Source organism: Oryx dammah, unplaced genomic scaffold, assembly GCF_014754425.2.
Source record: "Oryx dammah isolate SB20612 unplaced genomic scaffold, SCBI_Odam_1.1 HiC_scaffold_15, whole genome shotgun sequence".
Taxonomy (NCBI): domain Eukaryota; kingdom Metazoa; phylum Chordata; class Mammalia; order Artiodactyla; family Bovidae; genus Oryx; species Oryx dammah.
Genome location: NW_024070199.1, coordinates 19,932,162 through 19,937,818, shown reverse-complemented (window position 1 = coordinate 19,937,818; position 5,657 = coordinate 19,932,162). Strand labels below are relative to the sequence as shown.

The following is a 5,657-nucleotide window of genomic DNA, read 5'->3' as shown; positions in this document are numbered from 1 at the left end:
TGCATATTTAAACTAATCAGGCTAATCCTCTTGAGTGAGATTTAGTATAATCTACACAGGTTCATCTTAGATTACTCAAGTTACTATGTTGAAATGGACTGCACGGTCTAGTATTCTCTGGAGGCCTAGACTGAAGGTTTAATGCTTCTCAGTGAAGAAAGAATGATCGAAGGGTGTCTTTCCCCCCAAACCCCACAGGAGATTTTTGTCAGTCTTTGGAGACATTTTTGGTTGTCACCACTGGGCAGGTCGGGTGCCAGAGGCATTTACTGAGTGGAGGCCAGGGTTGCTGCTAGACATCTTATAAATTACAGGATAGCCTCCACAACCAAGAACCATCTGCCATAATGTGGATAGTGTGGAGGTTGAGAAACCCTGCTCTAGATGGATATTGTGTTTCTGGTAATTTGATTCAGAATCTTAGTTCTTGTGACTGCTGACTTTAAACCAATTGTTATAGAGAGTGAAATACACACACATACATATATATATGCACATGCTGTATCTGACTCTTTGCCACCCCATGAACTGTAGCCCACCAGGCTCCTCTGTCCATGGGGATTCTCAAGGCAATATATATGTATATTTCATTTACATATCTAAATTAAATATATATAGGTTTTATTCTGCCATCTCGTCTGATGCTGGCTTTTGTGGAGTCAAGCATTCTAAAAGTAAATTAGCTTGGCCTTCTGTTTATACAATTAGATGTGTCCATTCTTTTCTACCTTGCTGTCTGCCCTGGGTGCTAATTTATATCAGTGAGATTCAGATTCTCTGTGAGTTTGGCCATTCAGAGCCCCACGTGAAGACTGAAAAGAGAGATAGGAGTAAGGTTATATATATATTTTTACTTAACTCCTTCTATAGCACATAATCTGTTTCCTTCTTTCAAAAGTCGCTAATCTTCTCCACATCATTTTTCCCTTTTGGGACCCCTTCTTTCTCCCATTTTAGAATTAAGTCTCCTAACTTCTCTACTGTCATAAGAAATCAGGATTACCTACCTATTCTGTATATTTTTCCTGCCCTGACCAAGTTAGTTAGTTCAGTTGCTCAGTCGTGTCCAACTCTTTGCAACCCCATGGACTGCAGCACTCCAGGCTTCCCTGTCCATCACCAACTCCCAGAACTTGCTCAGACTTAGTGTCCATCGAGTTGGTGATGCCATCCAACCATCTCATCCTCTGTTGTCCCCTTCTCCTCCTGCCTTCAGTCTTTCCCAACATCAGGGTATTTTCCAATGAGTTGTTCTTCCCATCAGGTGGCCAATGTATTGGTGTTTCTGCATCAGTCCTTCCAATGAATATTCAGGACTGATCTCCTATAGGATGGACTGGTTGGATCTCCTTGCAGTCCAAGGGACTCTCAAGAGTCTTCTCCAACACCACAGTTCAAAAGCATCAATTCTTCATCTCTCAGCTTTCTTTTTTGGGGGCGTTATAGGGTACTTTATTGATGGTACACAACAAGGCAGGGTTCCCTAAGCCCCTCCCTTTCCTCAGGGCCTCAAGGATGGAAACTGTTTGGAGGTCAGGAGATTCTCAGTGTAGTGGAGGACTGAGGTGGGGCAAGGACTCCCCACCAGCTGAGTATTCTCTCTTCCTCTCATGCTCTTGCTGGGGCTGGGGGTCAAGTGACCTTACTCCGTGGAGGCCATGTGGACCATGAGGTCCACCACCCTGTTGCTGTAGCCTAATTCATTGTCATACCAGGAAATGAGCTTAACAAAATGGTCATTGAGGGCAATGCCAGCCCCAGCATCAAAGGTAAAGAGTAAGTTTTGCTGTTGAAGTCGCAGGAGACAACCTGGTCCTCAGTGTAGCCTAGAATGCCATTGAAGGGGCCCTCCAATGCCTGCTTCACCACCTTCTTGATCTCATTATACTTGGCAGGTTTCTCTAGGCGGCAGGTCAGATCCACAATGGACACCTTGGGGGTGGGGATGGAAGGCCATGCAGGGGAGCTTCCCGTTGAATTCAGCGATGACCTTGACCACAGCCTTGGCAGCACCAGTAGAAGCAGGGATGATGTTCTGGGCAGCCCCTCGGCCATCACACCATAGCTTTCCAGAGGGGCCATCCACAGTCTTCTGGGTGACAGTGATGACGTGAATGGTGGTCATGAGTCCCTCCATGATGCCAAAGTGGTCATGGATGAATTTTGCCAGGGCAGCTTAGCAGTTGGTGGTGCAGGAGGCATTGCTGACAATCTTGAGGGAGTTGTCATACTTCTCGTGGTTCACACCCATCACAAACATGGGGGCATTGGCAGAAGGCACAGAGATGATGACCCTCTTGGTGCCACCCTTCAAGTGAGCCCCAGCCTTCTCCATGGTAGCGAAGACACCAGTGGACTCCACCACATACTCAGCACCAGCATCACCCCACTTGATGATGGTGGGATCTTGCTCCTGGAAGATGGGGATGGCCTTTCCATCAATGACAAGCTTCTGGTTCTCTGCCTTGACTGTGTCGTGGAACTTGCCAAGGGTGGAATCATACTGAAACATGTAGACCATGTGCTGAAGGTCAATGAAGGGGGGCATTGATGGCAACGATGTCTACTTTGCCAGAGTTAAAAGCAGCCCTGGTGGCCAGGTGCCCAAACTGGCCAAATCTGTTTACTCCAACCTTCACCATCTTGTCTCAGGGATGCAGCTGGCACAGCGCCAAAAATGGGGTTGTCTGTTGAATGGGTAGGTGTAGAGAGCCTCAGCTTTCTTTATAGTCCAACTCTCACATCCATACATGACTTTACTGGAAAAACCACAGCCTTGACTAGATTGATCTTTGTTGGCAAAGTAATGTCTCTGCTTTTTAATATGCTGTCAAGCTTGGTCATAGCTTTTCTTCCAAGGAGCAAGTGTCTTTTAATTTCATAGCTGCAGTCACCATCTGCAATAATTTTGGAGCCCCCCAAAATAAAGTCTGTCACTGTTTCCATTGTTTCCCAATCTATTTGCCATGAAGAGATGGGACCTGATGCCATGATCTTTGTCTTTTGAATGTTGAGTTTTCACCCATTTTTTTCATTCTCCTCTTGCACGTCCATCAAGAGGCTCTTTAGTTTTTCTTTGCTTTCTGCCATAAGGGTGGTGTCTACTTTGTATCTGAGGTTATTGATATTTCTCCTTTCAATCTTGATTCCACTTTGTGCTTCATCCAGTCCTGCCACCAAACTTAAGTATAATTATTGTGTAAGTAAAAAGTCTTGAATTATTAACTCAAATGTATCATGTGTTTTCTGCTGCAGACCTAATTCTGTTTGGGGAGCATCTTTCGTGTTTGTTTAGTCTCTTGTGTTTATCTAGTACACAGCTGCTCCTTTATGTCATGGCCACCTGAATGTTCTAACATCACACAAGAAGTAGCACCAAAGAGAAAAAATAAAAATACAAACAGTTCAAGCACAACAGAACACGAATGACAATAGAGGATGAATTATAACTTGTTAAACATAAATCTCAATTATCTTTGTTTTATCAATATGTAAGAATTGACAATTATTCTCAGGTTAGATACTAAAATGGAACACAAACTAGCAACATGCCCTTGTGGCTAACCTAGTACTATCAGATTGTGCCTTCACTCTACCACATTCTTGCTACGAGTCTCCTCCACAGCTTCACCTTTCTGCACCTGGTTTGCAGCAGTAGCTTCCTAGTTCATGACCCAATTTCTCAACACCAATCCATTGAGCAAACCATTGCTACTCTAGAATGTCGGTTTGGTCTTCCCTGCTCCTAAGTTTTAGTGTTTTTTTTGTTTTGTTTTTCACATTTTCCTACTGAACACTGCTTGAACTCCTTAATATTTTGCAACCTGACCTCAACCTTCCTTTACAACATCATCTTGCATTCCTTTAGGAGTCTGCTCTACCAAATTTAGAAGTGATATATTCCCTTCACACCAATTTGAAAAAAAACAATGTCTGAACATCATGGTTATCTGTTTTTAGTTCTTTTCAACTGAAAATTGTATTTTATTTTTTTATAAAAAGGTGGTTGACTTAGCTTGTAACTCAAACAAGCAAGTATGTGTTTTTTCTTGAGGCAACTATCATACTCTTATTTGCAATAGATGTGTTTTATGTATACTTCTGGTTTAATTGCCCCAAATATAAGAAGGAGTTAAGATTTAATGTAATAATTTTACTTCCTCTTCAGAGTAATTTAAGTGAAGAATATCATGGCTATTAATAGACTTTGGTGCCACTATGCTGACTCAGGCTGTAGCACCAACAGTTCACCCATTACTGTTTTTGCATCATCAGGGAAAATACGAGCACAGAAAAAAAGGACAAAAATATCTTAGTATCACTAAGAAAATAGTTTTTGCTGACAAACCTACTAAAAGATTTTTAAAGACCCCCTAGGGCTCCATGGGCCACATTTTTTATAACTGCTGCTGTAAACACTGAATTAAGGTCTTCACACTGCTTCTGTCTTTCTCAGGAGCCCCAGCTTGTTGTTAATAGAAGACAAGAATCATGAGTTGAAGAGAAGAAAGGTGCAATCTTGGAACTTATGTTCTGGTGTTCCATGTTTGCTCGGGGCTTCAGTCATGTGTCTCCAATCCCATGTGTGCCCCTGGACCCTGACCAAGATGCTGCTTCTCTCTGGAACTTTTACTTCAAGTTTCCAGCTGTGTTTCCTTTAACATCTTTATGTGGCATATCAGAGTTTCCATCATATTGCTTATAGTTATTAGCTTGCAGGTCCTTTGGTAGAAAATGAGCTTCTGAAAAGTAGAAAGCATATTGTATTCATTTCAGCACCCATTGCCTAGGGTTGGTACATGGTAGATGTTTTTTTAAAAAAAGGAATGAAATAGTTTCGGGAAAGTAGGTTTTCTGGCTGTGGTTAAATTTTCATTGTAATGACTACTGATTGAAAAAAATAATGGTAGGCATCTTTTATAAAGGCTTACTTTCAAGCATGGTTTCAAGTGTTTTCTATATATTTCATTTAATCCTTATACATTTTTACACTCTTCAGTTACTATTCTCAGTTCCTCCCTATCTGTATTTTGTTGAAAAAGAAATTGAAGGTTAAAAGGACAAGCGATGTTTTCCCCTGAACTCACTCTGCTAGCAATTATTGGAGTCAGTATTCAATAATATGATATTTATCTGAATGTTAGAGACTTCACATGTAAGATGCAAAGTGTGTTTTGGGGGGCTTTGCTGTAGACCTTATTGGTTTATTTGATGGCAACATCATTGTGCATATTGATCTAAGAATATCAAGATCAGATAATTTTTTTTGCCACCCAGGTAGGGCACTGCTAAATATAGTGTGTGCACAGATGGTGAAAATTTGGTTTCCATGATGTTTTTATGACTCTGATTTGTTTTTCTGTGACTTTTATTAAAATATATGTCTTTTCTTCTGATCCTACTAGCCCCTTAATGAAAAACAAATCTAAACTTGTTTTATGTAAGCCTGCCTTACTGCATTTAGCTCAGGCACCTTATACCCAAATGATCAATGGCCAAGCTGAGGAAGAGAAAAAACAGTTTAAAAAACAGAATCACTCTGGATTACTTTGAAATAGGGTCTCAGTGGGCTTCTCCTCTCCAGAGACTATGATGCTTTTATTCTCTAGATGCATTTACCTCCTGGTAGCAGAGTTCCCCAAACTAAACTTAGAGAG

The 5,657-nt window shown here is 41.5% G+C and overlaps 1 pseudogene; it reads right to left on the bottom strand.

Annotated features, from left to right (window-relative positions):
- Positions 1-1,443: 1,443 nt before the first annotated feature.
- Positions 1,444-2,664, bottom strand: LOC120874288 (annotated as a pseudogene).
- Positions 2,665-5,657: the final 2,993 nt, after the last annotated feature.